Source organism: Nycticebus coucang, chromosome 8 (genome assembly GCF_027406575.1).
Source record: "Nycticebus coucang isolate mNycCou1 chromosome 8, mNycCou1.pri, whole genome shotgun sequence".
NCBI lineage: Eukaryota > Metazoa > Chordata > Mammalia > Primates > Lorisidae > Nycticebus > Nycticebus coucang.
The window spans coordinates 57,743,765-57,769,045 of record NC_069787.1 but is presented as its reverse complement, the minus strand read 5'-3'; the positions used below and the strand labels follow the sequence as shown (position 1 = coordinate 57,769,045).

The window sequence follows — 25,281 nt, the reverse complement described above, 5'->3', positions numbered from 1 at the left end:
AGGTGTTCAACCTTTTTTCTTTTCTGGCACACATTGGAAGAATAAGAGTTATCTTGGGTCACACATTAAATATATATACACTATAGAAAGCTGATGATCAAAAGAAAAGGTCTAGGCATACTTTTCAGATTTCTGACACCACAAATAAGCAAAACAGTTCTCAAAGGATCTGCATGCGATCCTTGGGCCGCAGGTTGGACATCCCTGGTATATTATATGCATTAAGTAATTTTTTATTCTACTCTTCCTCCTTCCCCTTCCATCCTTTCACCCTTCCAAGCCTCTAGTGTCTATTATCTAATCTCTGTGACCATGTGTACACATTACTTAGCTCCCACTTATAAGTGAGAATATGTAGTATTTGACTTTCTTTTTCAGAGTTATTTTAAGTAAGAGTGGCCTCCCATTCCACCCATGCTAATGCAAAAGACATGATTTCATTCTTATGGTGAAGTAGGGTTTCATGGGATGTGTGTGTGTATCACGTTTTCTTTATCCATTCATCCACTGATGGACGGTTAGATTGATTCCATATCTTTGTTGATGTGAATAGTTCTGTAGTAAATGTAAGTGCAGATATCTTTTCAATACACATATAGTGATTTATTTTTCCTTTTAGTAGATACCTAGTAGTTGGATTTCTGGATTGAATGGCAGTTCTATTTATACTTTTTTTTTTTTTTTTGAGACAGAGTCTCACTTTGTCACCCTGGGTAGACAAAGGGTTGTCACAGCAACCTCAAACTCTTGGGCTTAAGCAATTCTCCTTTCTTAGTCTCCCAAGTAGCTGGGACTACAGGCACCCACCACAATGCCTGGTTATTTTTTTGTTGCAGTTGTTTAGCTGGCCTGGGCCGGGTTTGAACCCGCCACCCTCTGTGTATGTGGCTGGCGCCATAACAACTGTACTATGGGTGACGAGTCCTATTTATAGTTCTTTATGAAATCTCCATACTGTTTTCCATAGACGTTACACTAATTTACATTCCTACAAACAGTATATAAGTGTTCCTTTGTTAGTTTTTGAGTTTTTTTTTTTTTTTTTGCTTTTTTGTTTAAGCTCTATTTGTCTATTTTTTATTTTTGTTGCATTTACTTTTTTTTTTTATTGAATCATAGCTGTGTACATTGATATGATCATGGGGCATATTTCAATAGCTTCACAGACCGTTTATCAAGTTTCACATATACCCTTGTAAGATGCACCGCTGGTGTAATCCCACCAATCCCCTTCCCTCTACGCACCTCCCCCCTCCCTCCCCTCCCTTACCCCCTTCCCCCTATTCTTAGGTTGTAACTGGGTTATAGCTTTCATGTGAAAACCCTAAATTAGTCTCATAGTAGGGCTGAGTACATTGGGTACTTTCTCTTCCATTCTTGAGATACTTTACTAAGAAGAATATGTTCCAGCTCCATCCATGTAAACATGAAAGAGGTAAAGTCTCCATCTTTCTTTAAGGCTGCGTAATATTCCATGGTGTACATATACCACAATTTATTAATCCATTCGTGGATCGATGGGCACCTGGGCTCCTTCCATGACTTAGCAATTATGAATTGGGGTGCAATAAACATTCTGGTACAAATATCTTTGTTATGACGTGATTTTTGGTCTTCTGGGTATATGCCCAGTAGAGGAATTACAGGATTGAATGGCAGATCTATTTTTAGATCTCTAAGTGTTCTCCATATCTCTTTCCAAAAGGAATGTATTAATTTGCATTCCCACCAGCAGTGCAAAAGTGTTCCCTTTTCTCCACATCCACGCCAACATCTCTGGTCTTGGGATTTTGCGATATAGGCTAGTCTTACTGGAGTTAGATGGTATCTCAAAGTAGTTTTGATTTGCATTTCTCTGATGATTAAAGATGATGAGCATTTTTTCATATGTCTGAAGGCCACACGCCTGTCTTCTTCAGAGAAGTTTCTATTCAAATCCCTTACCCAGCCTGTGATAGGATCCCTTGTTCTATTCTTGCTAATGCATTTGAGTTCTCTGTGGATTCTGGTTATTAAACCTTTGTCGGAGACATAACCTGCAAATATCTTCTCCCATTCTGAGGGCTGTTTGCTTGCTTTACTTACTGTGTTCTTGGCTGTGCAGAAGCTTTTTAGTCTGATAGAGTCCCAGTAGTGTATTTTTGAAGCTGCTTCAATTGCCCGGGGGTCCTCCTCATAAAATACTCGCCCATCCCTATTTCTTCAAGGGTTTTCCCTGCACTCTCCTCTCGTATTTTTATAGTTTCATGTCTTAAGTTTAAATCTTTGATCCAGTGAGAGTCTATCTTAGTTAATGGTGAAAGGTGTGGGTCCACTTTCAGTCTTCTACAAGTTGCCAGCCAGTTCACCCAGCACCATTTGTTAAATAGGGAATCTTTCCCCACTGAATGTTTTTAATTGGCTTGTCAAAGATTAAATAACGGTAAGTGGCTGGATTCATCTCTTGATTTCTCTATTCTATTCCTGACATCTACCTCTCTGTTTTAGGGCCAATACCAGGCTGTTTTGATCACTATTGATTGGTAGTATAGTCTGAGGTCTGCTAGCGTAATTCCTCCTGCTTTGTTTTTATTTCTGAGTAATGTCTTGGCTATTCGAGGTTTTTTCTGATTCCATATAAAACGAAGTATTGTTTTTTCCAGATTTTAAAGTATGACAGTGGAGCTTTAATAGGGATTGCATTGAAATTATATATTGCTTTGGGTAGTATAGACATTTTAACTATGTTGATTCTTCCCAGCCATGAGCATGGTATGTTTTTCCATTTATTAATATTTTCAGCTATTTCTTTTCTTAGAGTTTCATAGTTCTCTTTATAGAGATCTTTCACGTCCTTTGTTAGGAAAATTCCCAAATATTTCATCTTCTTTGGCCCTACTGAGATAGAGTCCTTAACTGTTTTTTCAACTTGAATGTTGTTGGTATATATAAAGGCTACCAATTTATGAATGTTGATTTTGTAACCTGAGATGCTGCTGTATTCCTTGATCACTTCTAAGAGTTTTGTAGTAGAGTCCCTAGTGTTTTCCAGATATACTATCATATCATCCGCGAAGAGTGAAAGTTTGATCTCTTCTGACCCTATATGGATACCCTTGATCACCTTTTCTTCCCTAATTGCAGTGGCTAAAACTTCCATTACAACGTTAAAGAGCAATGGAGACAATGGGCAGCCTTGTCTGGTTCCTGATCTGAGTGGAAATGATTTCAATTTAACTCCATTCAATATGATATTGGCTGTGGGTTTGCTGTAGATGGTCTCTATCAGTTTAAGAAATGTCCCTTCTAGACCGATTTTCTTAAGTGTTCTGATCATGAAGGGATGCTGGATATTATCAAAAGATTTTCTGCATCGATTGAGAGAATCATATGGTCTTTGTTTTTTAATTTGTTTATGTGCTGGATTACATTTATAGATTTACGTATATTGAACCAGCCTTGAGATCCTGGGATAAAACCGACTTGGTCATGATGTATAATTTGTTTGATGTGCTGCTGGATTCTGTTTGTTAGGATCTTGTTGAATATTTTTGCATCTATATTCATTAGTGATATCGGTCTATAATTTTCTTTTCTTGTTGGGTCTTTCCCTGGTTTGGGGATCAGGGTGATTTTGCTTCATAGAACGTGTTGGGTAGTCTTCCTTCTTTTTCTACCTTTTGGAACAGGTTAAGTAATATAGGTACTAATTCCTCTTTAAAGGTTTGGTAGAATTCAGATGCGAAACTATCTGGTCCTGGGCTTTTCTTTTTAGGGAGGTTTTGTATGGTTGATTCTATTTCCGAACTTGATATGGGCCTGTTCAACATTTCCACTTGATTCTGGCTAAGTCTTGGAAGGTGACTTGTTTCCAAGTATTGGTCTATTTCCTTCAGATTTTCATATTTCTGAGAATAAAATTTCTTCTAATATTCATTAAGGATTTTTTTGATTTCTGAGGAGTCTGTTGTTATTTCGTCTTTGTTGTTTCTGATTGATGAGATTAGAGATTTTACTCTTTTTTTCCTGATTAGGTTGGCCACAGTTTTATCTACTTTATTGACCTTTTCGAAAAACCAGCTTTTTTATTTATTGATCTGTTGTATTATTCTTTTGTTTTCAAGTTCATTTAATTCTGCTCTAATTTTGGTTATTTCTTTTCTTCTACTGGGTTTGGGGTTGGAATATTCTTCCTCTCCAGTTGCTTGAGATGTCCCATTAAGTTGTTAACTTCCTCTCTTTCCGTTCTCTTGAGGAAGGCTTGCAGTGCTATAAATTTCCCTCTTAGAACTGCCTTTGCGGTGTCCCAGGGGTTCTGATAGTTCGTGTCTTCATTGTTGTTTTGTTCCAAAAAATTGGTGATTTCTTTCTTAATCTCATCTCTGACCCAGCTATCATTCAGCATAAGGTTATTTAACTTCCATGTTTTTGTATGAGTATGCAGATTCCTGTTGTTACTCAGCTCAAGTTTTATTCCATGGTGGTCCGAGAAGATCCATGGAATAATTCCTATTCCTTTAAATTTACTGAGGTTAGACTTGTGACCTAAGATGTGATCGATTTTGGAGTAAGTACCATGGGCTGATGAGAAGTATGTGTATTCAGTTTTTTTGTGATGAAATGTTCTGTAGATGTCTGCTAAATCCAAATGTTGGATGGTTAGGTTTAAATCTAAGATTTCTTTGCTCAGCTTCTTGTTGGAGGATCGATCCAACACTGCCAAAGGAGTGTTGAAATCTCCGACGATTATGGAGCTGGAGGAAATCAAGTTGCTCATGTCTGTTAGAGTTTCTCTTATAAATTGAGGTGCATTCTGGTTGGGTGCATAGATATTAATAATTGAGATCTCATCATAGTGAGTATTACCCTTAACAAATATGAAGTGACCGTTCTTGTCCTTCCTTACTTTTGTTGGTTTAAAGCCTATTGTATCTGCAAATAAAATTGCAACACCTGCTTTTTTCTGATTACCATTTGCCTGAAATATGGATGACCATCCTTTCACCCTGAGTCTGTATTTGTCTTTCAGGTTAAGATGTTACTCTTGTATGCAACAGATATCTGGCCTGAGTTTTTGTATCCAGTCAGCTAACCTATGCCTCTTTAGAGGACAGTTTAACCCGTTCACACTAATGGAGAATATTGATAAGTCTGGTGAAGTTTTGGGTATCGAGTTTTTCAAAGTCCAGTGGGCATTTTTAATCCTTTCGCCAGTGTGGAAATTGGAGTTTGATCCGAAGTTTCTGAGTGAATTTACTTTTGTGGTATAGGATTGGGTTGGTCATTATGGAGGATAGGTCTGAGAATATCCTGAAGAGCTGGTTTGGTTATGGCAAATTTCTTCAGCATATGAATGTCATTAAAGTATTTCATTTCTCCATCATAAATGAAACTCAGTTTAGCTGGATACAAGATCCGGGGTTGAAAGTTATTTTGCTTTAGGAGATTAAAAGTCAGTGACCACCCTCTTCTGGCTTGAAAAGTTTCAACAGAGAGATCTGCTGTCATTCTAATATTCTTCCCTTTGAAGGTAATGGTTTTCTTTCTCCTGGCAGCTTTGAGGATTTTCTCCTTCATATTAACTTTAGTGAAGTTAATTATGATATGCCTTGGGGATGTCTTATTGAGGTTGAGTCGTGCTGGGGTTCTGAAGCTGTCTGCTATCTGAATTTCAGAATCTCTAGGCATGTCTGGAAAATTCTCTTTCATAATTTCATGCAGAAGGGCCTCTGTGCCCAGCGAGGCCACTTCATCTGTTTCTGGAACTCCTATGATTCAGATATTCGCCTTCTTCGAATTATCCCAGAGCTCTCTGAGAGAGTGATCCATTTTTGCTCTCCATTTCTCTTCCTCTTTGAGAGTTTGGGAGCATTCAAAGGCTTTATCTTTGATGTCAGAAATCCTTTCTTCTGCTTGCTCCATTCTGTTACTGAGGGATTCTACTGTATTTTTCATATCTTTGAGGGCTGCAAATTCTTGCTTCAGTGTGTCTAAGTCTTTGGTGGTTTTGTCTTTAAATTCGTTAAATTCTTGAGACAACTTTTGAATTTCTCCTCGAATTCCTAATTCCACTTTGTTAATCTTGTCTCCAATCCAAATTCTGAATTTGATTTCTGACATCTCAGCCAGTTGTTTATGAATGGGATCTTCAATTGCATCTGCCATATCTTTCCTTGGGGGGGTTGATCTATTCTGGTTATTCATGTTACCAGAGTTTTTCCACTGATTCCGCCCCATGGTTGTTTTACTCCCTCTGATTTTTTTCCCTGGGGCTTCATTGAGGGCCCGTACAGTGTTGTGGCCTGAGAAACTGGGGCCCTGTCTGGTGTGGTGGGGCTAAATGGTTCTGCCTTGTTTTCAGCTGGTTTCTGTTCCACCCTAGTGAAACAGATACTTTGGCTTGAAGTCTCAGCTGTGGAGAAATATCAGCAATTAAGTCACCCCGCCCCCACCGGCAAACAATTGGAGAAGAAAAATCAAACCTTCCTACCACTGTGCACCTAGGGCACCACCTGATTTGTCCTCAGGTGATTGGTTCAGTTCAAAAATGTCCAAATCAATTGTCTCAGTCTGCACCTGTCTTGGGTTATAGAGTTTAAGAGGTTGCTGGGAACTGGATCACAGGGGTCTGGTGACTACTCCAGTGTGGCTTGCTCCAGTGCTGCGTGGAGTCAGGAGAAGCCACCCAGCCTATAAATCAGTCTGGGAAGGTTGTTGCCTCCTTCCCCACCTTACACCACTTCATACCCAGTCACTAATAGCTCTGCAGTTGGCTGACCCAGTTGCCTGTAGTGAATCGGTACTCCAGGAGTTTGTACCTGCCTGAATCACAAGGAAGTCTGCCAGGCTGCTGCGCTCTGCCTCTCTTCAGCAGGAGGAGGTGAGGCCTGACAACCTCGGGCGCTAGATGAAGGTTGAGGGGTTTTCACTCAGGTCCAGTCTCACCCCTGATTAATGTTACTGACAGAACAGAACAGAACAACTCTGCGTTTCCCCTGCAGAAGAGAAGCTGAATTGAGTTCCAAATCAGCTTGTCTTTGCTCTTGTATTGTCTATAGGCTGATGATCCCCTGAGGGCCAGGTGCATCTTAGGTTTAGTAAAGTGGACCTCTGGGTCTGCCCCGCCCTGGGAGTTTCCCTGATTTGCAAGTTTATGTTGCCTCAGGCAAACTCAGAATCTCTGGTTGCCCAGGGAGACAGGGGGTGTGGCTTCAGAATATTCTGTAGTGAGCCGTATTGCTAGCAAAAGAGGGCTGCTGCCCTATGGCTCAGGCAACCGTCGCTCCCGTGTAGCTCCCCTCCGGCCAGTCGTCCTCTCTCCGCTCCGTACGTACCCCAGTCTGCACTGACAGGCTGCAGCCCAGCACTGTCTACACCCCTCAAGCAATCGCCCAAGAGTCTGGACCCCTGGGGGACAGGCCTCCAGACCCTGGAGCGAGAGCAGAGGGGAGCGCGGGGAGCGCTGGAAGCCTGGGGTTGCGGGCAGAGAACATACACAGCTTTACACAGTTTTATGCCTGGCCATACTATCACCAAAAGACGGCTGTCGCACTGTGCCTCAGGGAACTGCCACTCCGGTGCAGTCCCCTCTCCGCCGACCGACCCGGACTGGCCTCCAGACCCCAGTGTGAGCGAAGGAGAGCGCTGGGAGCTCAGAATTCCAGGTAGAGACTATATACAGTTTTATGCCTGGCAGGAGGATGCCGTGGCACCCCAGTAGGGGAGGTAGGTCCAGTTTTTAGAGGGTCTCACCCATGGAGTGTAGTGGGAGGACCTTTGAACTCTGCCTGGTTGTTTGTGGGGCACTCTGAGCCATTCTCATGGGGGAGTGGACTCCTGTCCACTTGGTGATGGATTTTGTACCTTTTGTTTTTATCCTTGTGGTCGCAGCTCGCCTCAGCGGGGTTGATGTGCGTTCTACAACCTTCTCTCTTAGTGCAGCTCAAATCCACCAGGTTACTTGCTGAATTTTTGTCCTTTAACTCTCCTTCTGAACGGGAGCCTCTGTGGAAAGCTGGCTTCAGTCAGCCATCTTGTCTCCTCCTGTTGCATTTACTTTTGATGTCTTATTTATGAATTCTTTGCCTAGGCCAGCATCCAGAAGAGTTTTTCCTATGTTTTCTTCTACAACTTGTATAGTTTAAAGTTTTATCTTTAAGTCTTTAATACATCTTGAGTTAATTTTTATATATGATAAAATGTAAGGGTCTAGTTTCAGTCTTCCACACATGGATATCCAATTTTCCCAGAACCATTTATTGAAAAAGATGTCTTTTTCCCTGGGTATGTTTTTATTTACTTTGTTGAAGATCAATTGGCTGTAGTTATGTGGCTTTATTGGGAGGCTTTCTATTTTGTTCCATTGATCTGTATATCTATTTTCATCCCATAACTATGCTATTTGGTTTAGTATAGGCTCAAAGGGTAATTTGAATTCAGGTAATGTAATATCTCCAGCTTTGTTCCTTTTGCTTAGAATTGATTTGGCAATCTGGCCTCTTTTTGGTTCCATGCAAATTTTAGAACTTTTTAAAATTTTATGAAAAAGAACATTGATATTTTGAAAGGAATTGCATTGAATCTGTAGTTTCTTTGAACATTATAGTCATCTTAGCAATACTGTTCCTTCTAATCCATGAGAATAGGATATTTTTCATTTGTGTCATCTCCAGTTTCTTTCTTCAGTGTTTTGTGGAGTTTTGTGTAGCTATTACAGACCTCTTGGTTTGGTTCTCAAGTTGATTGGTATTAGTTTATAGAAAAGCCCCTGATTCATGTATGTTGACTTTTGTATCCTGAAACTTTACCAAGCTTATTTAAGGTTTCCTGGGTATAAGATTATATCATCAGCAAACAGGGATGATTTGACTCCCTCTTTTCTAATTTGGGAGCCTTTTATTAATATTTCTTTCTCTTGTGTGATTGTGTATCATGTTGAATTGGAATGGTAAAAGTGAGCATTCATGCCTTGTTACAGGTCTGATGGGGAATTCTTTGAATTTCCCCCTTTTCAGAATGTTAGCTATGGATTTGCCATCTATGGCTTTTATTATTTTGAGGTATGCTCTTTCTATTCCAAGTTTGTTAGTTTTTTTCATGAAGAGATCCTGAATTTTATCAAATGCTTTTTCTGAATCTAAAGAGATGATTATATGGGTTTTTTTATCTTAATTATGTTTGTGTGATGAATTACATTTATTGATTTACATATGTTGAACCATCCCTACATCCCTGAAATAAAACCCATGTGATTGTGATATAGTATCTTTTAGATGTTCTGTTGGATTCAGTTTACTAGTATTTTGTTGAGAATTTCTGCAGCTATGTTTATTAGGGATATTTCTCTGAAGTTTTCTTTTTTCGTTGTGTCCTTTCCTGGCTTTGGTATCAGGGTAATACTGGCTTTGTAGAATGAATTCAGGAGGTTTTCCTCCTCCTTGATCTCTTGGAACAGTTTCAATGGAATTGGTACCAGTTCTTCTTTATGTGTCTGGTAGAATTTGATAGTGAATCCATCTGGTCCTGGGCTTTTTAGGGAGAGAAATTTTGTGTACTGTTTTAATCATATTACTAATTATTGATATTTCAGAAATTCTGTTTCTTCTTGACTCAATCTTAGGAGGTTGTATGTTTCCAGGATTCATCCATTACCCCTATTTATTCTAGTTTGTGAACATAGAGTTATACATAATGATCCTGTTGATCCTTTGTATTTCTGCAGTATCAGTTGTAATGTCTCCTTTTTCATTCCTTATTATATTTATTTGGATCTGTATTTTTCTTTTTTTGGATAGTCTATCTAGAGCTCTAGGTCAATTTTGTTTACCTTTTCATAGAACCAACTTTTCATTTCTTTGGTCCTTGGTAATATTTTTGGTGTCTATTTCATTTAGTTCTCCTCTGATCTTTGTTACTGCTTTTCCTCTGCCAGCTCTGGATTTGGTCTGTTCTTATTCTTTAGTTTATTGAGGTTTGATGTTGCATTGTTAATTTGATCTTTTGATTTTTTTCTTTTGATGCGAGAATTTAACATTCTAAACTTTACTCCACACTGCTTTTCATGTATCATAGAAGTTTTCTTTTTATTTCAAATTTTTTTTATTTCCATCTTAATTTCATCATTTACCCCAAGATCCCTCAGAAGTGTTTAACTTCTATGTATTGTATAGTTTCAGAAATTCCTCTTAGAATTGATTTTTAGATTTATTTCACTGTGGTATGAGAAGATACTTGATTGACAGCAGTTTTTTAAACATTTGCTGAGAATTAATTTGTGGCCTAATGTATGGTCTCTCTTGGAGAATATCCCATGTGCTTGTTGGGTAGAATGTTCTATAAGTGTCTCTTGGGTCCATTTGGTCTAAAGTTCAATTTAAGTCCAGTGTTTCTTTGTTGGTTTTCTGCCTCAGTGATCTGTCTGGTTCTCTCAGTGGAGTGTCAGAGTCTTGCATTCTTTTTTTTTTTTTTTTTTTATTAAACCATAGCTGTGTACATTAGTATGATCGTGGGGCACCATACACTTGGTTCATAGATCGTTTGACACATTTTCATCACATTAGTTAACATAGCTTTTGTAGCATTTTCTTAGTTATTTTGCTAAGACTTTTACATTCCACATTTACTAGGATAAATGCTCATCATCTTTAATCATCAGAGAAATGCAAATCAAAACTACTTTGAGATATCATCTAACTCCAGTGAGACTAGCCTATATCACAGAGTCTTGCATTCTTATTGCATTGTTGTCTATCTCTTTCCCTAGGACTAGTAGTATTTGTTTTATGAATCTGGGTGTTTTGTTGTTGGGCACATATATATTTAGGATTGTTATATGTTGTTGAATTTATCCTTTTATCATATAATGACCTTCTTTGTCTTTTTGTACTATTCATTTTATGTCTATTTTATCTGATATAAGTATAGCTATTTGTCTTTGGTTTCCATTTATGTAGAATATCTTTTTCTATCCCTTTACCTTCAGTCTGTAAATGTCTATACCAGTTAAGTGCATTTCTTATAAGCATCATATGGTTAGATCTTGTTTTAAAATACATTCTGCCAATCCATATTTTAAGTGGAGTATTTAATCCATTTATATTCAAGTTAATATTAGGTTTTATTCCTGTCATAATGTCAACAATTATTTTTTTTCTTTAAGAAGTCTGAAAACAAATCCAAAGAATCCTTAATTAATACTACAAAAAACTCTATTCCCAGAAATATGAAAATCTGGATGAAATTGACCAGTACTTGGAAGTGTGCCACCTTCCTAAACTTAGCCAGAAAGACCTATATCAAGTACTGAAATAGTATCAACTATATGAAATCTCCCCCAAAAGAAGAGTCTGGGACCAGATGGTTTCACATCAGAATTCTACCAAACCTTTTTTTTTTTTCTTTTACTTACTATTATTTTTCTTCCATTCTTGAGAATTCTACCAAACCCTTAAATAGGAACCAGTGCCTATTTTACTTAACCTTTTCTAAAACATAGAAAAAGAAGAAATACTTCCCAACACATTCTATGAAGCAAATATCACCCTGATCCCCAAACCAGGAAAAGACTCAACAAGAAAATTACAAACCAATATCCTTAATGAATATAGATGCAAAAATATTCAATAAGATCCTAGCAAATAGAATCCAACAATACATTAAACAAATTATACCATGACCAAGTGGGTTTTATCCCAAAGTCTCAAGGTTGGTTCAATACACGTAAATCTATAAATATAATACATCACATAAACAAACTAAAAAACAAAGACCACATGATTCTCTCAGTAGATGCAGAAAAAGCTTTTGACAATATCCAGCATCCTTTCATGAACAGAACACTTAAGAAAATTGGTAGAGAAGGGACTTTTCTTAAACTGATAGAGGCCATCTACAGCAAACCCACAGCCAATATTGTATTGAATGGAGTAAAATTGAAAATATTCCAAATTAAAAAAAAAAGAAAGAAAATATTCCCACTCAGATCAGGAACCAGACAAGGTCGCTCATTGAAATGGAAGTCTTAGCCATCACAGTCAGGCAAGAGAAGGCGATCAAGAGTATACAAATAGGGTCAGAGGAGATCAAACTTTCACTCTTTGCAGATGATATGATTTTATACCTGGAAAATCCCAGAGACTCAACTACAAAACTCTGACAAGTGATCAAGGAATACAGTAGCATCTCAGGATACAAAATCAATACTCACAAATCAGTAGCTTTTATATATACCAATAAGAGTAAAGCTGAAAAAAAAAAACCAGTCAAGAACTCTATATTCATTTTACAGTAGTGCCAAAGAAGATGAAATATCTGGGAATTTACCTAACAAAGGATGTGAAAGATCTCTATAAAGAGAACTATGAAACTCTGACAAAAGAAATAGCCAAAGATGTTAACAAATGGAAAAACATACCATGCTCATGGCTGAGAAGAGTCAACATTATTAAAATGTCTATACTACCCAAAGCAATATACAATTTTAATGCAATCCCTAGTAAAGTACCACTGTTATACTTTAAAGCCCTGGAAAAAATAATACTTCATTTTATATGGAATCAGAAAAAACCTTGAATAGCCAAGACATTACTCAGAAATAAAAACAAATCAGGACGAAGCATGCTACCAGACTGCAATCTATACTATAAATCTATGGTGATCAAAACAGCATGGTACTGGCACAAAAATGGAGAGATAGATGTATGGAACAGAATTGAGAACCAACAGATGAACACAGACACTTGTCATTTGATCTTTGATAAGCCTATCAAAAATATAAATTGGGAGAAATATTCCCTATTTAACAAATGGTACTGGGAGAACTGGCTGGTGACTTGTAGAAGACTGAAACTGGACTCACACCTTTCACCATTAACAAAAATTGACAATCACTGGATAAAACATTTAAACTTAAGACATGAAACAATAAAGATTCTTGGAGAGAGTGCAGGGGAAACACTTGAAGAAATTGGCCTGGGAGAATACTTTATGAGGAGGACCCCCTGGGCAATTGAAGCAACACCAAAAATACATTAGTGGAATATGATCAAACTGAAAAAGCTTCTGCACAGCCAAGGACACGGTAAGTACAGAAAGCAGACAGTCCTCAGAATGGGAATGGATATTTGCAGGTTATGCTTCTAACAAAGATTTGATAACCAGAATCCACAGAGAACTCAAACCTATTAATAAAAAAAGAACAAGTAATCCCATTTCATTGTGGGCAAGGGACTTGAACAGAAGCTTCTCTGAAGAAGATAGGTGCATGGGCCATAGACACATGAAAAAATGCTCATCATCTTTAATCATCAGAGAAATGCAAATCAAAACCACTTTGAGATATCATCTAACTCCAGTAAAAGTGGCTCACATAACAAAATCCCCAAACTACAGATGTTGACATGGAAGTGGAGAAAAGGGAACACTTCTGCACTTCTAGTGGGAATGCAAGCTAATATGTCCTTTTTGGAAGGAAGTATAGAGAATACTCAGGGACCTACAAGTAGACCTGCTGTTTGATCCTGCAATTCCTCTACTAGGAATATATCCAAAAGACCAAAAATCACTTTATAACAAAGATATTTGCACCAGATTATTCATTGCAGCTCAATTCATAATAGCCAGTCATGGAAGAAGCCCAAGTGCCCATCGACCCATGAATGGATTAATAAATTGTGGTATATGTACACCATGGAATATTATGCAGCCTTAAAAAAGATGGAGACTTTCCCTCTTTTATGTTTATATGGATGGGAGCTGGAACATATCCTACTTAGTAAAGCATCTCAAGAATGGAGGAAAAAGTATCCCATGTACTCAGTACTATTATGAAACCAATTTACAATCACTCACACTTTCATATGCAGAATAGATCACAACTATGGCCCAGAATGAAGGAGGGGGGCATGGGAGGGGAGGGGGGAAGTCATGTTGAGGGAAGGTGAATGGTGGGATCATACCTGTGGTGCATATTGCAAGGGTACATGTTGGATTTATTAAGTAGGAAGTATAAATGTCTTAATACAATAATTAAGTAAATGAGGTGAGGGATATATTAACCAGTATGATGTCAGCATTCCAAATTGTATATGAAATCAGCACATTGTTCCCCATAAATGCAATAATGTGTACATGATCTACCTCTTTATGATTTAATTTTTAAAAAAAGGAAAAAAAAAAAGAAGTCTGAAAACAGGGCTCCAAGTTCTTCTATCTTGTAAGGTTTCTGCTGAGGAGTCTTTTGTTAGTCTGATGGTTAAAATACCTGTTTCCTTGGTGAATCATTCATCTCCTGAGGTGGTTTCTTTATTTTTATTAGTTTTCAGATTTTTCTTGGATCTCATTGAGATTCTTTGAAATCTGTATTTTGAATTCTAAAATACAGTTATGTAGAATTCAAAATACAGTTTTAGAATTTTCTGCTTGGTTAGGATACATTGCTAGTGTGCTAATGAGTTCTTTCAGGGGTATTGTAACATGCTATTTTTTCATATTGTTAGAATTGTTAAGCTGGTTTCTTCTCATCTGGAGAAACTGTCACTTACCTTTGAATTTACTTTCTTTTATTTTATTTTATTTTTTTATTGAATCATAACTGTATACATTGATATGATCATGGGGCATCATACACTCGCTTCATAGACCATTTGACACATTTGTATCACAATGGTTAACATAGCCTTTCCGGCATTGTCTCAGTTACTGTGCCAAAACATTTACATTCTGCATTTACCAAGTTTCGCAAATACTTTCTTTTGGATGGGACCCTACCTGAAGGTATGACTGTAATGTATATAGAGTAGCATCATTTGGTTTTACTTTTGGGTCCTTTCAAGGTCCAAGATGCTATATGAATTTTTTGGTTACAGAAAGCCTAGGTGTGATGGTTTACTCAAATACTGGTTGTAGTATTGGTGTGCTGGGCATATCAGTAGGCTCTCAATCCCCTGTGGAGATAAGGAAAAGGAGTCTCAAAAAGCTTATCTCATTCCCAAGTGCTGTACACTTATGTCAGTAGATTTTGTATTGGGTTGTGTAGTTCTGTTATAATTCTGCTCCTTGGGATGAAACACCAATGGGACTATGTGAAAAGCAAAGTATTTTTTTTTCTTTTTTTAGACAGAGTCTTGCTTTGTAACCCTCGGTAGAGTGCCATGGTGTCACAGCTCACAGCTGTGACAAACCTCCAGCTCTTGGGCTTAGGTAATTCTCTTGCCTTAGCCTCCTGAGTAGCTGGGACTACAGGTGCCCATCACAATACCCAGCTATTTTTTTGTTGCAGTTTGGTGGAGGCTGGGTTTGAACTTGCCACCCTCAGTAAATGGGGCCAGAGCCCTACTCACTGAGCTATAGGCGCCGCCCAAAAAGCAAACTCTTATACTCAGTTATTTTCAAATAATTGATGAGGCTTGGAAAAGCAAGCAGCTTCACATGCCAAGCAGGTACAAATGCCAACCTGAACAAAAACCTCAAGGGTCTTTTATTGAACCGGGAAAAATCCCTACAGATATAGAGAACATAGAAAGTTACTTACAGGGCGGCGCCTGTGGCTCAGTGAGTAGGGCGCCGGCCCCATATGCCGAGGGTGGCGGGTTCAAACCCGGCCCCGGCCAAACTGCAACAAAAAATAGCCGGGCGTTGTGGCGGGTGCCTGTAGTCCCAGCTGCTCGGGAGGCTGAGGCAAGAGAATCGCGTAAGCCGAAGAGTTAGAGGTTGCTGTGAGCCGTGTGACGCCACGGCACTCTACCCGAGGGCGGTACAGTGAGACTCTGTCTCTACAAAAAAAAAAAAAAAAAGAAAGTTACTTACAGATAAAAGAAACAAAGATGTTTTGCAATGTCAGTGAATTGAGGAAATGATGGAAGGAAAGACAGAAGAGATTATCATAAAATTATTAAGTAAAAAAGAAATGGTTGCAATGCCTTGGGGGAAAACTTTAACTTCTCTATTCTATCCTGTTAATTTATATCTTAATCCTTAAGCAGTTTCAACCTTTGAGCCTATTCCAGTACCCATGACCCATTGATCTATATTTAAACTGCTTAGAACATTCCTGCCCACCCTGGTAGTGTCCCACAGGTACTGTGTTCAGTACAGTGCAGGGGTTGAGGAATCTGTACTGTTGCCAGCAGATCCTCAGGAACGTCAGCCTACACTAAACTCTAACCCACACAGTTCAACCTTCAGATAAGAGTCAGCTGTAGTAGTAGCAACAGGGCATATGTGTGATTTTTGTCTACCTGAGCAATCTCTCTGATGCCTCAGAGCATGGGCTGTTCTGTGGGATGCACAGTGGCCTCGGCTACACTCTCACCCTTGGGACAGTGGGGTGGTGGGATTTGGATAGCACACCCTTAGGTGTCCCAATGGCAGGCACAAGCACCAGCCCTCACAGAGGTGGTGGAGTAGACTCTGTAAGATTTTCTTAATTATAAATAGCCTTTGTGTGGTTGCTTTCTTAAATGCCAGTTACAGCAGTAATGTAACAAGTGGTGAAGGGACACAAAGCCTCCTAAGTAGCCAGGATAGTATGTGCTGTGGTGGTAGCTGAGGTTGCACAAAATTTTTCTCCTTCCTGAGTGCTGTTCAGTTGTGTCAACAGATGTTCTAATGGTCTGCTGTGGTGGTCTGGGGGATTTATGCTTGATCTTTGTTAACTAGGACAAGTACTCAGGTGTCCCAGGCAATGTGTGGAGTCATGGATCTTCCAGGGGTCCTGTCCCATGTTTTTGCTACTGAGGTGGCTGAAGGGGGCAAAGCCAGTGAGGGTTGGATGGGGCAAGCCCACATTTAAGCTTCCCAGTGGTGGGTACAAGTGGCAGCCCCAACAGGGGTTGGAAGGCAGTTCTCTGGCCCTCTGGCCACTAGGGAAATGTTCCAGAAAGGAGCAGAACTGCCCTTGTAGCACCCAAGAGCCTACACAGGGAGAGAGCTATGACTGGGGCTCCACAGTCCAGGAAACAGTAGTGGGACCCTTCTTGTTCCCCAACTCTTGACACAGTGGGTCTTACACATACAGCCTGCCACTGGCAGTAGGCAAAACAGCCAGCTGAGTCCCAAGCAGTCTGTACTCAGATTGCAAACTTATCTCAGGCCCCACGTCTTCCTCCCTGGGACAGAAACCATTGTTCTCAGGCCACACCTGAGAATTGTGATCATATCAAAATTATGATGACATTTTTTCAGGAAATCTTCAGGAAATCTCAAATATCTTGATGTTCTTTGTGAAATAAACTGGGCCCCCTATTACTTCATTTTAAAGTGTAGACTGAGGTGTTGCATTTACTTTTGCTTGGTGATTTATTGTAAAGATTGTCATTGTAGTTTTAGTTGTCTTCTTAAAGTTTTTGCATGTGGGCAAGACTAATGTCAACTGAGAATTCAGAGAATGTGGACTATCTGGATTCAAATGTACAGGGAGTTTGCTTTTGTGTGCCTTTTTGGATCTAATAAAGCACTGTTCTAGAGTTCTGGTGACATTTTATTTTATGTGGTCTCCTTTCTAATGGGAGAAAACTTGGATATTTGAAGTAGTAATTAGATGATAGTGGTGGTGATAGTGATGGAGGTGGTGATGATGATAGTGTTGGTGCTGGTCATCGCTAGTAGTGAAGACAATGGTGGTAAAGGTAGTTGCTGTTGCTGATGGTTGCGTTAAGGGTGAATGGTAAGGATAGTGGTGGCGATAATATTGTTGGGGCCAGAGAGGGTATTGATGGAGGTAAAAATGCAAGGGTAGGTGGTTGCAGTGGTGGTAGTGATGATGGTGGCAGTGACACCGGAGGTGGTAGTGGTGATGAAGGTAAAGGTATGAGGGGGGGGTGGTAGTGATGGTGATGGTTTGTCGTGGTGGTGATGGCATCCTTCATTAAGGGTTTACTATTAAGGACTCTGTTAAGCATTTGCATAGAGCTCCCCTGATTATTCAGACATTCTTCAATATAACAAATATGCATTTGGGCTCTTACTCTCAGTTAAGCCCTGGCCTAGACTTTTAGGGAGATTAGAGAGATTAAAACAAAACAAAACAAAGATTTAGACATAGGCCTTGGTTTCAAGGAGCTTGTAGTCTATCTAGTCTATTCTGTTTGCACCAAAAAAATGCCTAATACAAGTCAAAAAGTATTCAGTTTAGTAAAATAAGAATGTAAATGGAATGCTTTGAAGGGGGGTGTCAATATTTATTCCATGCAGGACAATTCTCAAAGCATTGCATACACTGTCCCACTTGGCCATTGAATAATGCATGAGGAGTAATAATAACCTCAGAAGCTACTGCTTATTGAATGTAATCATGGGTTGAGCACAGTATAAGTACTTTATATATATGTACATATATGTGGGATATATGATTTCACTTAATCTTTACAAATTTGTGTTATTCTGTTATATGGATAAGGACAGTGTTGCAAAGTTTAAGAAACTCTAACAAAAGTGTAGCTTGTAAGTGGCAGAGCCAGGATTCAAACCCATGATCATCTGTATATAAACACTAACTTTTAACTACATATATACCACATTGCCCAGTGATGGCCTTTTCTGCATTTTCAAATAAGGAGATATATCCAATTTCCAAATTTGAAAATAAGTTAAATCATGTCATCATTTGGGAGAGTTATTTTAAAATTATTTTGATGGCATAATGCTATTTTTAAATTTAATTGAATAAATCCTCTTTCTAAACCCTCTTTTTAAACTCATGCAGATGCATGGAACACAGACTAACTGTATTAAAACCAAAGTGCCAGGTCCAGGTGGTTTGGGTATAAATGACTCCCAAACATGCATAACTTTTTCTCGGTGTACTGGTATCTTTCTGTAGTCTATTGTATCAGTGTGTGAAACAAGAGTTCCCAAGACTCACTCTTGTCGTCTACATACCACCTAGGAAAGTCTAGGCCAAAAAAGTTAATTCTGAGACTTTGGGGAAAAGGATAAAATCTATTTTAAGGCAATCATTCCTACTTGTTCAGTTAAAGGAGGGGGGGCCTCAAAAAACAAAGTAAGAATTTTAAATGTGCCTATATTGTTCTTTAGCATAAAATTAATGATACCCCATCAGATACACACACTTGTACCTGCCTCCTTTGCTATCCCAGCTCATGCCCCTAGAACTTGACCTGTGACCTCAGGAAGGCAGGAGGACAGGCCTGGGCTGGCAGTGCTAAATGGGAAGGCATATGAATTACTGTCAATTCCCCCAAAGCTTGGCATCCATAAACACAACAGAGTGACCTTTTTCATTTCTGAGAGTATACTTATACTATACAAGTGTGTAAGTTATACTAGCTGACTTTACTTTTTTTAATATTAAATCATAGCTATGTACATTAATGCAATCGTGGGGTACAATGTGCTGGTTTTATATACAATTTGAAATATTTTCATCAAACTGGTTAGCATAGCTTTCATGGTATTTTCTATCCTGAATTATAGGATATGACATCATAGGGAGGATTTTCAGATGCTTGAGACTTATTTCTTTGATTCCTTCTAAAATATATGTTTGTGGAGTTCTTAGGATATGCTGAGCACCATGAAAACTTTAAGGCTCTCAAAAATCTTCTAAGGTTGCAGTTTGTATTACCATTTTTTACTTTGTCAGTACCACGTGCGCTAACCAATTGTGCCACTGGAGCACTTGTATTACCATTTTTTAGATAGTGAAATTGAGGAATAGAGAATCTTAGGGTCACAGAGCTAACAAATGGCAGATCCAGGAGTCAAACTCGAGAAGTTCTGTTCGTGCCCACTGCTCTGCAAGGCCTAGAGAAGAAAAAATGACAAATGTATTGAATTCATATTATTACTTACTTTGGAAGAAAACATTCTCTAGAAGCTTTAAACAGAAGGATGGCAATTAACCAAGAACCACATTCTTCATACCAGGTCTCAGGGCCCTTAGAGGGCCAGTTTATGCGCCTTAATGTTTCTGCTCTAAACTTCCTTTCTGATGACCAGTTCTTCTGAAGGAGTTAGACAGCAAGACAAAGCTGGGTTCAAATAAGGCTGTCATTCCTTAGCTAACTCATTCACCTACTTCTATCCTCTGTTTCTTATCTGTAAGAAGGGAATGATGATAATTCTACCCTCATAGTGCTACGAGGAAGATTAAATGAGAGAAGACATGTGTAGATCTGAGCACAAGACCTGAAGCAAACTGAATGCTTGATGAAATACTCAGAGAGTGGGAGAACAAAAAGAAAGCATTACCATCCTCATGTGAAAGCATTAAAAAAATTATTAACTTGAAAAATTTCAGCTACAGTTCATCTGGACAGAACCTTAGGCATAAAGTAGCCTCAACTGTACATGTGGCTTGCCCATGGAAAACATAAGGCTTATCTTGGCCCTTAGACAAAGTTTAAGGCAGACTCATATGTATCTTGAGATTTCCCACAAAAGCCGTGAAAGGCAGCTTAGCTGCCTCCAGTATACTTAATCCCAGTCCAAATGGCCCAGGTCATTTAGATTCTCCCTTCTTTCTAAACTTTCTCTCCACCCCCACTTCTTCAGAAAGTTGCGGAGTATACTTGGCATTGAGGCTTAAATTCTTGTCCGAAGTTAGGCTCATGTCTGGTGTTGCTTCTCTGGAAATCCAGCTGGATCCCTTATTCTTCCAAGTCTTGTCTATAATAAAGTGAGCCAGCTTTTCCTCCTCTGCTATTCTGAGGAAATTCTTCCACAGTGTTGAAGATGGGAATTTGGCTTCATTGACATTTTTTAAAATTGACAGAACTATTGTGAGCTATGAGTATATTTTGTTCACACTTCTGCCAGGTTTTCTTGAAGGAAAATATTTTTGAAGACCCTGTCTTCCTAAGTAAGGAAGACATCTTCCTAAGTAAGATGAATTTAGACTCAAAGTAGAATAATCACACCTTATGTGTGACTAAATTTTAGAATTTTCAAGATACAATCATCCACATGTAGCTTCTTTGATTCTCATGATATTTCTGTAAGTAGGGAGGGAACTTATTTTTAGACATTTCATAGATGAAATATACCTCTTTAGAAAATAGTTTTGTTGAATACTTTGGAAAAGGGTTGAGACTTTGCTCACCGATGAAGAGAAAACTGAAACGAGCAATAATTCTGGTATGGGCGTGCATGAAAAAAGACTCCACTAACATGATAGGTCAACCTTTTTATCTTCTACCATCATTTTTATGAAATACTTTTCCTTAGGTTTTAACAAAATTTGTTAACCTTTTTAAAGAAATTGAAACACTGTAATTAGAAAATGGATATCCTTTTTCTAATTAGAATAGTAGAAGAGTAGGTAACAGCCAACCTCAAGATTGTAAACTCTGAAAAGGTGCAAATGTCCATTTTATTAATCTTCACATTTCCTAACACGGCATGGCTGAGAACTCTAGTAGCATCATTAGGGGGTGATGTTTTAGACTTACGAGAGATCCCTAGCTGAGAAGATGTCTGTACTTATATTTCCATATTTAGTTGTCTTATCAGGGACCGCTGTCTTGCCTGGAAATTATAAGAGTTTGAAACTGGACTCTTGGTGAAGAGTGGGAGACCCATAAATTTAATCATGTTTGTGAAATGCAAAATCCTGTTCAATTACTGCAAATATACCAATAATGGAAACATCTGGTATAAACAGCTGGGTAGTTCTTAGCCTTTTGTGAGGAGGAAGAGAACATGAAAGGTTCTCAAACAGAAGGGTCAGTTCCCATCTATTAGAGCTGCCCAAGATGGAGAAAAGAAGCTAGATTAACCTCCCAACTGAAATAACAAAAAAAAAAAAAAAAAAAGAAAAGAAAAGAAAGCAAACAATACAAAAAGAAAACAGAAAACAACATTGCACGTTAGGAAATAAAAGACAGTGATGCTTAGAGGATGGAGACATATGAAGTGAATCCTACAATTGCTCCAGTTTACTGCCTTGGGGGAGTTTTCAGGGCATAATACAGGAAGGGTGAATTCAGGTAGAGCACAGTGAACTCCTGGAGATAAGGAGACTGAACTGAACATATAGGGAGACCAAGGTGCTAAGAGTTTACAAGACAGAATACTAGAGAGGAGATAGCTGCATAGAGAGTGAACCCCAGAGATCTGCAGAGGGCCTCCCTGGATTATTTAGCTGAGTACTGATAGCAAGTGTGTGTGAGGAAATTACCTGAGGCTGGGGAAAGAACCATCTGAAAATAGTACCATTTGTTCCACAGGGCCAAGATCAGTGCTTTTTTCCCCATCAGAAAGACTGGAAAAATCACAGTTCAAACAGTAATAGGGGGAAAACTTAGGAGAGTCTTGCCTTGTAGTAGGAAATAATTAGCCCCAAGTTAGGGTTTGCAAGCAAATCATAACAGCAAACCCAACAAAATCAAACTCTTTCCATATGACTGCCTCCCACAACAAAGCACATTAATATTTATAAGAATACAAATGTATCCCACACCCAACAAAGAAAATTTTACAATGTCTTGAATAGAAAGAAACAGAAAGACACCATTTGTAATGAAGAACATAGTTATTCAAAACCAAAGCAGAAGTAACACAGATGTTAGAATTAGCAAAGATATAAAAACAATCCTTGTAACTGTGTTCCATAAGTTTGAAAGTTAAGTAGAGATATGAAAGATAGAAGATTCAGATACAATTTCTAGAGATGAAAACTACAATGTCTAAGATGAACAATACACTGGACGGGATTAATGGCAGGTTAGATTTTGCAAAAGAAAAAAATGAGTATTCTTGAAAATGTAGCAATAGAAATTATCCAAAATGAAACAAAGACAAAAAATATATTTGAAAGGGAAAAGAGCATCAGTGAGTTTCAGTGTCTTCTCTCAATACTTGGTAGACCAAGATACAGTATATTGTGGGCCATAAAACAAGGCTTAAAATTTAAAAGGATTCAAGTCATACAGGTATGTTCCCTAACCAAAATAGGAATACATTAAAAATCAACAGCAGAAAGATCTTTTGAAAATCTCCAAATATTTAGAGATTAAATAAGCACTTTTAAATAATTCATGGTCAAAGGGGAAATTACAATTTATTAATCCATTAATGGGTCAATGGGCACTTGGACAAAACTCTTAGAAGTGATCAAGGAATACAGCAGTGTCTCGGGTTACAAAGTCAATACAAATCAATAGCCTTTATATATACCAACAACAGTCAAGCTGAAAAAACAGTCAAGAAGTCTATTCCTTTTACAGTAGTGCCAAAGAAGATGGAATATTTGGGAGTTTACCTAACAAAGGATGTGAAAGATCTCTATAAAAAGAACTATGAAACCCTGAGAAAAGAAATAGCTGAAGATGTTAAAAAATGGAAAAACATACCATGCTCATGGCTGGGAAGAATCAACATTGTTAAAATGTCTATACTACCCAAAGCAATATACAATTTTAATGCGACCCCTATTAAAGCACCACTGTCATACTTTAAAGACCTGAAAAAAATAATACTTTGTTTTATATGGAATCAGAAAAAATCTTGATTAGCCAATACATTACTCAGAAATAAAAACAAATCAGGAGGAATCATGCTACCAGACTTCAGACTATACTACAAATCTATAGTGATCAAAACAGCATGGTACTGGCACAAAAACAGAGAGGTAGATGTATGAAACAGAATAGAGAACCAAGAGATGAACCAAGCTACATATTGTCATTTAATCTTTGATAAGCCTTAAATATTTTAAGAATTATTTTAATTTTTATGGATACACAATAGTTATACATATATAGGGTACATGTGATAGTTTGATATCATACAATGTGTAATGGCTGAATCTGGATAATTGGGATGTGTATGAATAGAAGGTGGTTGTCAAAGACTGGAAAGGCTAATTAGGTTGGGGGAGATAGAGATAAAGATGGGTTGTTAGAAGGAATAAGATCTAGTGCTCAGTAGGATAATAGGGTGACTATAGTTAACAGTAATTTATTCTGTATTTAAAAATAACTAGAAAAATAGATTTGGAATATTTCCAACTCATTTTTTGACACCTGATTACCCTGATTCCAAAACCAGACAAAGATATTGTAATGTCTTTCATATATAAAAGAGAAGGTAGAGACCAACACTCCTAGTGAACATAGAAGCAAAAATTTTAAGCAAATTTTAGTAAATCAAGTCAACAATAGATTAAAAACATAATATGAGGTTTACACAGTATTGCAGAATTCACTGGACATTCAAAAATCGTCTAATAGAGAATTTGCCCCATTGATAACATCGCCTATGGTGTTGGGACTTGAAGTTTTTTTGCATTGTATTTTAAGCTTTTATAGCATTAAGACAGGTTAATCAATTCATTTGTTATGAAAACTAAATAAATTTAAAGCATCTAATAAAGAGTCGAGCAGAAGGGATTGATCAATAAATTTTTTTCCAGTTATAAATTTACTTTTTTGCTTGATTAGGTTCACAAACAAACTTCTTTCACAAAAGAATAGAACATTGGCCATTTACTTCCTGTCTCTCTGAACTGGCAATGACTTTTGTGTCCTCATCAGTCACTCTAATTCCACGATTGTGGATGGGTTTCATAATCTCTTAGAGTTAGGGCAGTGCTAACCCTAAGATAAGAAGATAAGAAACTTGCATTGGAATGTGAGTCAAGGCACTGTTTCATTAAGAAAGTCTTGCTATAAAAAGAAAAACATCAGCTGGACTAATCAGTGGGCTCAGTAATACCCTTGCCTTATATCACGGGACTCTATTCTTGTCATGGACTGATAAAGTGTTTGTAGACTGGCACTCTGAGTACCAAGTTCTTAGAGTATGTCCTTTCACAGCATTTATATTCTAAAGACCTCCCTTGTTTATACTTACTCTCATAACATCATTCTATGGTGCATATTTTAGACATGTATATAAAGGTGTATGTGTTTTGCCATGAATAAATGTAACTTCAACATTAATACTTTCTCTTGGAGTCATTATATATCATTAAATATCATGTAAATGTGTACTCCAAACTTTATAACTATGTAGAGTGTACTAAGAATAGCTGTTTATTCCTCATCTTGCATGTTAAAACACCTTGAGTATAAATAAATCCTTTCACAAAGATCTGAGATAGGGTAGCAAATAGATTTCTTCTTATGTAACAACACATATCAGAAGGTAATGCCTCTCCATGCATTTTGTGGAGAAAGATTTGGAAAATGAACTTGGGAACAAGCACTGTGACAGATGTCTGTCATGGGTATAGGAACGAGCACTGTGACATATGTCTGTCATGGGTATAGGAATGAAGCATGGGAACACCCCATGCCATGTATCCACCATCCATGAGTAGGAGTTCTGAGTTTATCCTTCCAT

The 25,281-nt window shown here is 38.0% G+C and overlaps 1 protein-coding gene across 1 annotated transcript in view; it reads left to right on the top strand.

Annotated features, from left to right (window-relative positions):
- COL6A5 (collagen type VI alpha 5 chain) overlaps nt 1-25,281 on the top strand; it is a 110,443-nt gene that overhangs the window by 75,710 nt on the left and 9,452 nt on the right. The window lies entirely within an intron of this gene.